This window comes from Schistocerca piceifrons, chromosome 3 (genome assembly GCF_021461385.2).
Source record: "Schistocerca piceifrons isolate TAMUIC-IGC-003096 chromosome 3, iqSchPice1.1, whole genome shotgun sequence".
NCBI lineage: Eukaryota > Metazoa > Arthropoda > Insecta > Orthoptera > Acrididae > Schistocerca > Schistocerca piceifrons.
The window spans coordinates 265,367,031-265,378,363 of NC_060140.1; positions in this window are offsets into that span (position 1 = coordinate 265,367,031).

The following is an 11,333-nucleotide window of genomic DNA, read 5'->3' on the forward strand; positions in this document are numbered from 1 at the left end:
GTGGCTCGTAGGAATGGATTCTGGGTGTTCACAAATGTTCGGATAAATATGAGAGTACGAAATTAATAACATATGTTGTATATCAGTTACACTTATCAACATATTTATACAGCTTCAGCAGTTGTCAAATAATAATTAAGTACAGTTTATGGCAAGAACGAAATAATGTTGAGCTTTCACTACTCTCTGTTTCGCATGTCTGTGTAAGGGGAAGTTTCCATGCTTTTTTATCTTTTTGGACAAATGTGCAAGGTCTCTAATACATGTATTAATTAACGAATTAACTTCAGGGCTGAAAATCAGACATTATTACGTTGCACCCACACAACTTAAGCTTACTGTACACTTCGTTAAGTGTCCACCTGTAGACACGCTTATTTGATTTTGCCACTTTCTCAGGCAATAGATCTAGTTTGGGAGGTCCTACTTTCATTGCGACTAACTTTTCCTGGTAGTTTTCTTTTCTGTTAGTGCTTAATACAGGTTCAACAGAAGCCATGTTGACACTGCACAGGAAAGACAATTCCTGCACAGTAAGCAACCAACTGCAAACATAAACTGCCATTTGTCGAAATTATTAAATTCCAGTAGTACTATCTACCAACAAGGCCACTTGATTAGAATACAAATGAGGCACTGAGAGTCATAAGGGCCAAAAGCACGCCGCCTTCGACCCCCGCCTCCCCCAACCCCCTCCCCACCATATTTAAGTTAATATCAGAGAAACCAGAAAGACAGCTTTTCATGAATGTTAATATATACGAGGGTATTTCGGAAAGTAAAGATACACCGTACGCCAGAGTAACAGAAGAGTTTTGGCGAGCAAGTTGGCAACACTGGTGTTAACCTTGAACCGTTAGCTTTCTCCTCGCGGTCGTTCGGCAGTTGAACGTTGCTTCTGGTTGGAGTAGGTCGTGTTTAAAATGGCTGTGCCGATTCAGAATCCCTCCAAATGCGAAGTGCGCTCCATCATATGTTTTCTTCATGCAAAAGGTCATCGACCAGCGGATATTCACAAAGAAATTGTTTCTGTTTATGGGAACATTATGAATCGACAAAATGTAATGAAATGGTGTCGTCATTTCTCTAAATGTAGGACCGATGTTCATGAAGAACAAAGAACAGGTCAGCCATCTGTGATATTTGATGCCCTTCTTCGGAGAACGGAGGAAGCAATTCGCGAGAATAGACATCTCACATTGAAAGAATTGCATCAGATCATACCAGACGTGTCAATGACAACTCTTTATGACATTGTGACTGTCAAGTTAGGGTACAGGAAATTGTGTGCGCGCTGGGTTCCAAAACTGTTAACGGAAGAACACAAAATGAAAAGGATGGGCTTTGCACTCGACTTTCTCACACGCTATGCTGAAGCAGGTGATGAGTTCCTTGATCACATTATGACAGAGGACGAGACGTGGGTTTATCACCATACACCTGAATCCAAGCAACAATCAATGCAATGGCACCATTCGAATTCACCAAAAGCCAAGAAATGCATAATGTCGATTTCAGCGAAGAAAATCATGGCTTCTGTGTTTTGGGACAGACGAGGCATTCTTCTGTTGGAATTTATGCCTCATAGAACGACAATTAATGCTGGTGCATATTGCCAGACTTTGAAACATCTTCGAAGGGCAATTCAAAACAAACGCAGGGGAATGCTGACAAGTGAAGTCCGCTTGCTTCATGACAATGCTCGGCGTCACACAGCGCTCGTAACCAAAGCACTACTCAAACAATTCAAATGGGACGTATTGGACCATCCGCCATAAGGTGGACCTTGCGCCCACCGACTTCCATGTCATCCATTACCTGAAGCCACATCTTGGTGGAAAATCATTCAACGACGTTGAAGAGATCAAAGATGAAGTTGAAATGTGGTTCCGCCAACAGGCGGCAACCTTCTATGACTGTGGGATACAAAAGCTTGTGCACCGACTTAACAAATGTTTGGATAAAGGGGGTGATTATGTCGAAAAATAACAAATAATTGAGTTAATAAGATGTAACTGACATATTCTAAATAAATTTTCTATTTAAGGATTGCAAGCCATTGTATCTTTACTTTTTGAAATGCCCTCGTACACACAATGTGGGCTTACAGTACAGATAAATCTGAAACACCATAAGAACGACAGATGTTAGAAACATGAACGAATGCTACAGTCTCACAATCGAAAAAGAGGTGCTTCATGGTTCTCAGCGCCTCAAACGGATTACTGTATGATAAAATCCAAAACTTATATACTGTATCTCATTCAAAACCCCATGGAATAGGTTTTTCTGTGAATAATACTATAACATATACTGACGTTCGACCTAATTTTAGTAGATGACGAGTGAATTGACATATGTGTGGAGTGTGCTACCGCTTAGTGGGATTTATGACAAGTGAACATGCATAGGCGTGCTGCAGTGTGCTTCTGCCTGGTGGCATTAACGTAAACCTGTAGTAGAGTAGGAAGGACCATCAGTGCACACAATGAACCGTACATATTGTATATCAAATTCGTATGTATTTGATCTGTAAGGCAATTACGTCACACCAGTTGCGATTGAGCTGAACCTCCTTAAAACGTGCACAAGTTAAGGTCTTCTCACAACCCTGATGACAAGTTTCACCGACTATAGAGGAGCAATATAGCACAGCACAGTGGATTTAGTGCCGTGTGTTTCAGATTACCGCACCTACATTACATTTAACAGCATGCAAAGAAAAACAATAAATACATCCGCAAGGTGTCATAAGTTAGGGTGTTCATGTGCTCTTGTGCTCTTATATAACATCTGCCACTGTACCTTATGCTACCATGCCGCCTAACATCTCATACCAGGGGTTTTTGCACCAACATCATCACAGGCCACGAATTACAATTTGCAACACAAATGGCCTATGTCATGTGCTACGAGTCATGTGCTGACAGTGGTTTACTACTATGTAAGTATGTTACTAGGCCACAGCCTGCCTATTTCGCAACACATGGCGTGTTGCACTACTAAATTGGACAGGTTAGTACATCACTATCTACCTTGCTTTCTCCTCTGCAATGGGGACATTTCAATCCATCGTGTAACACACCAAGGGTTAAACTCGATCAGTGTGCAGTTAGAAACGGTACTGCACACTGTATCAGCGCAACCCCAAGTCTGTCCACCTGCCACAAGGCACGGTGTCTCACACCAACTCTTCTTCAGGCAGCCACGACAGTGATAGATGTTGCAAGTGGGCATTGTCGATCCTTCCGCCAGCGCCTGGGCAGCGCCCATAAAGCTGGTGACAAGAAAAAACGCTTCTGTGAGACTCTGCAGTGACTACACGTCGCTCAGTTCTGATACATGATAGCTGCCCAGTACCAAACATCCAACATTTCTCACATTCGCTCGCAGAAGCCACGATTTTCAGCGCAACTGACTGCTGAAAAGCCTCCTATCAGATTCCTGTGCGCTCATATGATATCAGTAAAACCGCCATCATCATTCCATTTGGATTATTTGAATTTTTGGTGGTGTCACATGGCCCAAAAAACGCGGCACAAGTGTGGCAACAAATCATTGATGATGTAACACACACAGCCCCAAACAGCACCTCTATTTAGTTCTCATTACTCTCCGTGACGCAGGTGTCATCATCAATGGCGACAAATCGCAACTACAAAAACAAGAAGCCACGTTCCTTGGCTACGCTCTCAAAGCAGAAGGCATAGAACCGACTCTAGATCGAACTGAATCAGGTCGCCAGTTTCCTCCCCCGCAAACTTACCACGGCCTTCGTCGGTGCTTTGGCATTCTGAACTTTTATCGACGTCATTTACTTCATGGAGGAGATGTAGAGGCACTCTTACTGACGCCCTAGCGCGCCCTTACATACAGGGGAAGCGGAAAATAGAGTGGACCACAGAAATTCAAAAGGCATTCGATCGCTGTAAAGAATCTCTTACGATGACAGTGTCCTTGGCATATCCAGTATCAAACACTTAAATTAAACTTACAACTGATGCCAAAAACTCAGCTATCAGAACTACACTGCAACAGATGGCAACGGATATAATACAGCATCTCAGGATTTTCTCCAAGAAACTGACAACTTTACAATCAAAATTCTCAGCCCTCGACCAGAAGTTATAGCAGCATACGAAGCAATGTGGAACAACCCGGAAGACACAGAATGGTATCTTGTCCTCATTTACATTGACACTAGCTGTTACTAGACGCCGTAAGACACAATTTGGTGATGATTAACCCCAGGCAGTACAAACACCTAGATTTAATCGTTCAATATTCAACCAACATTTGGCACTTTCACAGCAGAGACAAAGTAGTTGCAGACCACCTGTTACAACTTCACACAGTCTCTCTCACACAGGACTGTAGCACACTAACAGAAGAACAAAAAAAACACTCATTCTTCCAAGCCTTGCTCACAGACACTTTGTCCAACCCACAACTGAATGACAATCAATCCGTGGGTCAGAAATCAATATCCTTTGTAACATTTCATAATACAAGATTCGCCCCACTCTTGCCCAGCTCCATGCAACAAATGGTCTTTGATAGCATACATAATCTTGCACACCCAGGTATCCACTCCATAACATGGTTAGTCAACAATCGATTTTGTTTGGTGGGGTATTAGAAGAAACTGTCTTAACTGGACACACATGCACATTGACTGCCAGAGAAGTTTAGTCGGTCGACATGTGCAAACACTGCTTGGCAATTTTGAAATATGATGTGGGCACTTCCATCACATACACCTAGTCCTTGTGGGCCTGGTACCGGTGTCAGAGGGCTGCAAATAACTCCTCTCCATGGTTGACAGAGTTTCACTCTTGGTAGAAGCCATCCCACTAACAGACATCACTGTGGAATTCACAGTTAAGGCATTTCTTACAGCCTGGATATCGGGTTTTGGTTGTGTAAATATTATTGCTATGGGCCAGAGACATCAAAATGAGTTGACACTTTTTGCAGCTATCTGTGACCTCTGTGGCATCTCTCGCCATAGTGCAATGGAATAACACCCTCAAAGCAATGGTTTAGTTGAGAGATGGCACTTCACAATGAAGATGGCTACCATATGCCTCGAAGGCACATGGGCCAAAGCTCTCCCATGGTTACCCCCTGGTGTACATAGAGCGTGTGAAGAAGATCTACAAGCCTCAGTAACATAGATACTCTAAAGTGAGACATTAACGCTGCAAAACAAATTTGTATTACTGGCACCCATGCCTAAGCCCTCGAATCTTCTGGCAGTGATACAACGTGTCAGTAACGATATATGCAATTTGCTTGTACCTCCTCTGGTGCCACACATCTTATTGAAACCATTCATACTTAGGAGACTCACGCATTCCACACACACCATGCTCCTTGACGATACTCTAGGAATGGCATTTCAGCCTCCATGCAAATACCCATTTCGAGTGGCCAAATGGGGAGCCCATTCCTTTGAAATTAATACCATTGGAATTACCACAATGGTCTCAATTAACAGACTGAAGACAATGTGGACACTTATCACCAAATATGACACAAATACCCAACACAATTACAACGAACCAGATATCTCACATATCTGTGAATCGTGCCCTGCCCAAACGGAAACAATTAATTTACAAGAATAACTACTGGTTCCATCGTAGCAAGAACAGCCTCTGTGGTACTTTTCCAGTTTTTCTCCTTCAGTGCTATTCAGAATAATGAGAACGATGACTTCTTTTCTGTGGAGTGGTTGTCATAGGCTTTTTACATCTTGTTGCTTGTAGAACAACACACAGGGTTATCGCTAATGTTGATCTCGTTAACCTACACCCAGATGTTCATAGCTTACCTATGTCTTTATGTCAAAACATTTGAACGTATATTATTGTATTGTTTAATGTCATATAAATTTATTTTATTGGCAAAAGAATTCCCTCTAACTTGGAAGCACATAGAGGTTCTCGTACTGTCATGTATGTCTGGAACTTTTGTTAAGCCTAAATGACTTCTAACACTCTGATGACCCACATGAGTGGTTGCATAATTGATTTCTTAGCAACCATACACAGTCTTGGTTATTTCAATGCTGCCAGGACAAGCACTAGTTTTTCGTTACTAGGTCATGTGACATTATCTAAAGTATGCTAAGATACATGCTTTTTTATGTTAAGTGACAACATATTCCTTTCACTTTGCTGCTTCAAGTCATTGAACATCGAGAAAAATTCAAATTTAGTCTCTTCTGACACGATCAACAGATCATATTTCGACTGCATGTTTTAGAAACGACTGAAGGATGGCATGGCCGACGTTATATTTCCACATTATCACCATTTACTGAGTGTGACATTACAAGTGGCGAGTCCACTAAATATTGTACATAAAACCATTTGGTTCAGTGGTATGTGAATGATAAGCTGCCATGAAATGCTCCAACTAAGCAAGTTAGAGATGGCACTGTTCAAAGTACACCTATTGCATCAAGCTATGAATGGATATGGAGAGCTGCTCAGCTAGTTACAGCGGCCTAGTGACGTGGAAATCCTGTGGTTTTGGGGGAGAGTGAGCTACTTTATGGTTAAGGAAATGAGGCAAAATGGTCAGCAACTGTCTATGTTAAAAGTGAAACTTCTACTGAAAAAACTAAACCTAGTTCCACACATACTACGAAAAATCTAAAGACAGCGCCGAATTCGTCGTAGTGAGACAAGCTCATTAAAATTATCACCATATGCAAAAGATTATTATTAACAAAGTTATTAACATATACACTAAAAATTGTTTCCAGAATCAATAAAAATAATACAGACATGTAAAATATACTTATGACACACAGTTAGGAAGATTTTGATGCCAACTATGGTTGACCATATTAATGTTACTATTAAAAAACTACACAAATATTATAAATTATTTACTGAATTATTTGTACAACACTGCAAAAACAAAAATTTCTCCACAAGTACACAAACGATTACTGCCGGTAAGAGAGAGTTGTTCTATTAGTCTACTATCCATATGTTTTAATGTTCAAATGTGTGGGAAATCTTATGGGACTTAACTACTAAGGTCAGCATTCCCTAAGCTTACACACTACTTAACCTAAATTATCCTAAGGACAAAAGGACAAACACACACACCCATGCCCGAGGAAGGACTCGAACCTCCGTCAGTACCAGCTGTACAGTCCATGACTGGAGCGCCTTAGACCTCTAGGCTAATCCCGTGCAGCCCATATGTTTATTTAATGAGATTTTAGTAACTTAAATTGTGCAAAATCGTCATTTGAGTAATGTAGAATTGTAACAGCAAGGCGAATAAAGTTGTCAGGCTGATTAGGTCACTGCAGATGCCTTTCTGGTGTATAAAATTGAATAAAGTCAGTATATTTTTATGTTTAAAACTAAATAATGTGATATGAGGTTGCTAGTCTCCTGCAGGAGAGCTTCTGTGAAGTTTGGAAGGTAGGAGACGCGGTACTGGCGGAATTGGAGGTGTCAGGATGGGTCATGAATCGTGCTTGGGTAGCTCAGTTGGTAGAGCAGTTGTCTGCGAAAGGACCTGAGTTCGAGTCTGAGTCCTGCACACAGTTTTAATCTGCCAGAATGTTTCAAGTTTGAAATGTAGTATCCCAGTTATCTTTTTGTCAACAGTAATTGGAATACCACATTTCAAGCTTTTTTTATTCCATAAAACAACAAATATCACAGTTATCTTGTTTCAATTAAATTGTACAGTTAATTTCTGGCTTTTTAAATTTAGTTTGAGGTGGCTTGTTTGTGAACGTCATTAGTTATTTTATCATCAAGAAGCCAAGGTTGCATCTTAATTCAATGTTCGATTAATGTTTCACAAAAACTAACTATTTATTTATGCAGTCATGTGTCACCAAGAACATCATTAACCAGCAATGACCTTTAGGGCCTGAAGTTAATTGTCAGTCAATCTGTTAAAGTCAATGAGTATAATTTTTTAATTTGAAGTAAAAGTACTTCAATTTTTTTAATAACGTCAAGCAATAATTAGAATAGTTGTGATGTCCTTTCTTGTTCCTTCAAATCGATAATTTACTGTTGAAAGTTCGTACTTGGAGCAATGTTACTTGTATATTGTTGTTTTATACGGAAATATGATCCATATGAATATGAATAATTTCAGCTATTGGTAGCAGCGTAAAAATAGTTAAAATTATAAATATGGAATCTGTAGAAAAAAGTGATGATGTTGACAGCAAATTTGCTGATCCAGCAATTGATCATGTAGAACCTTCAACTGTTGATACAGAATCGCATGCTTAGTTAGGAGTTTGTCCACAAACTAACCACATTACAGATCCATCTGAGAAGCTGTATTTAAAGATAGAAAGAATGGCAAATACAAATTTCGATTGCATATCAACAAAACAGGACGCCTTTCAGTCCAAAGAGAATTCATTTTAGTCCATTCAGCACACCTTTCAACCCAAGGATGCACTAAGAACCGAAATCTCGGAATTATGAAGTGATTAAGAGAATATTCCTGATACCACAAAAAAATTAACAGGAGAAGTGGGTTCAGTACGATCAGAACAATCCAACCTAAAAGAAATTGTTCAGCAGCTAACCAAGACAGAAGATAGCCCTGGCATTGAACGAGTCATACAACCGAAAGAACAATTTGGTGAACAGAGCCAGAATTTTTCTCATGAACTTACAAAATGGGTATCTGAGAAAGACACACAGATTAATGAACAAGTGGATTTTGAGTTAAAGTTGCATCACGACAGTCTACTATTGGAGTATCAGCAGAACGAGATGCTTCAGGGGAACTAACTAAATCCGTGTTGTGTCAAATTAAAACTACACTGAGTAGGGCCTCCCTGAGTTGCGTAATGATGTTGCTACACAAATGATATGAGGAGGGAATTGCCTGCCGCTAAGGAAACTGTGCATGACACACTGCCCCTTGTTATTAGGGCAGGTGAGGCTTTTAACATCCTGAGTTAGTTTGATAGGATACATAGAGATGATGTAGATCGTAGTAGCCCATCGCCTAACCATGCACCTTTGCACCTTATGGGATCGGCGAAACTCCTACTTTGTTATCTGTTCTTTTAGAGGAAGGTCTGTTAAAGCATAGGCAGTTCGAAGTCTTCTCGCCTAATAGAAGGAGCACAAATCCAGCTGTTTTCATAAAATCGTTTAAAGAAGTTTTACCTAAGACTTTGTAAAAAACATAATTCACTATAGATTTATACAGCGCTAAGTAGCAGTATGGGCAACAGCAACTGTCGACTGTTGCCGCTCATATGAACAATTTTAAAAGGCTTCCTTGTCCATATGTGTACAGGAATGGTTTAGGAATGAAGTCTTTAATCCAGAGTCCTTCTATAGCTGACAGATTAGTTTGTGTAAATACTTAAAAAATATTTTGAACAAAACGCAGTACTGGGTGACCCGAACTCACGCCGAGATGTGCTACAGATTCTTAAAGCTAAAGTACCCCCAGATATTAGAGAAAAATTAATATATGTTTCTGAAACAAACTTGGAGCATTTTATGTCCATATTGGATTCGAATGATGTGACACAGGAGGATCCAAAAACAAATAATGTCAACACTGCTGGCCAGTTCACTCTGTCAGGTAACCATTTCAGCAATCAAGGTAGAACAAACAATCACCGCAACAGCTGTATAACATCGTCATTAGGGCCTCTAATGAGCAACCATGCACAAAAAAATCAAAGTCCACAGAAACAAAATAGAAGAAGAAGACACAACAATAGTCTCAATACCACATACATCGTTAATGGAGGAAATCAATGGAATTGTAATCATTACACTTAGTGAAATCCTAATTTAGGAAATCACGATCTATAAAATGTAAATAATATTCACCAGGGCTATAATCAAGTCCAAAATTGCACTGGCACACCCAGAATTCAACAGTTTGTTTGGCTGAGGTGGCAGAAGATGGCCATCCTGTTATGTCAAATTCAACAAATTAAAAGTGACGTCATTAAACCTTCAAATTTCAGTCACAGGATAGGTTGGTTGAATATGACGCCAGTTCTGTTAACTTGTTGCAATACAGTGATGGAATGGAAACTAGAAATGAGTTGTGTACTGATCTTAACAAGTGTAATGAGCAACATGAGAACCTAGTTCAGGCTGCTGTTAATGATGTAATGGGAAACGTGCCAAGTATGACTGTACTAGATAGTGGAGCTACTGCCATTGTGATATCTACTAATTTATTTAGCTGAATGAATGAGTCTAATAAAGTGCCTACTTTGCCAGTTCAGAACTCTAAAATTCTTGGTGCAATCGATACCAGATCACACAGTATGAAGGCGCAAACATAACTTCCTCTAGTCCTACAAAATGGAGTCATTAGATGCAACTTCCTAATTCTAGATGGTCTGTTCATCGATTGCATCTTTGGTATTGAATTTTTGCAGGAGAGGGACACCAAGTTATGCAAAGAAGTACGAGAGCACAAAAAAGCTGCAGATATTAATATGACTTGTACTAATAGACATACTGTATGTATGATATATGTATATCCTGTAGCTATTTTGTATGTATTTCAAGACGTACACAGTAACAGAAATTGTCTGCTGTCAGTTACATGACTGTCTCCACACAAATATAGTTACAGTGTGAAACAGTGTAAGTGTGTGATTAGCTAATCCCCTCCATGCCTGCTGTATTTGTGTATATCACATAGTAGTGAGTAAGCACATAGAATAAAATGCACTTTAAATTCTTTTTTAAAAAAATCCAGGCAGGAATGGACCATGCAATTAATGACTATCTACATTGCTATTGGCATCTGTCTCTATGTTGATAATTATCGTTAGCTCATTGAACTACAGACATTAATAACATTTGAAGACATAGTCGATAAGATGATACATATATTCAAGCATTCGCTTAGGAAAAGCACAAATGAGTACTAAGCTGAGGAAAGGTATACCTGCCAGCCACTGTGGCCGAGTGATTCTAGGCACTTCAGTCTGGAACGGCACGACTGCTACGGTCGCAGGTTCGAATCCTGCCTCAGGCATGGATGTGTGTGATGTCCTTAGGTTAGTTAGGTTTTAGTACCATTGTTCTAAGTTCTAGGGGACTGATGACCTCAGACATTAAGTCCCATAGTGCTTGGAGCCATTTGAACCACATGAACAGTATACCTTACTATGTAAATTTTGATACAGTTTTGAGAATGAGATCTATTTTTTAATAGGATAGTGGTTGACTCCGACTTAGATGTCAATGTGGTGAAGACATATAGTGTACATGGCATAATAGCTGTTCTCCAAGATTAACCATTGACAGTAAAAGGAATATTTCTACCATCAGGAT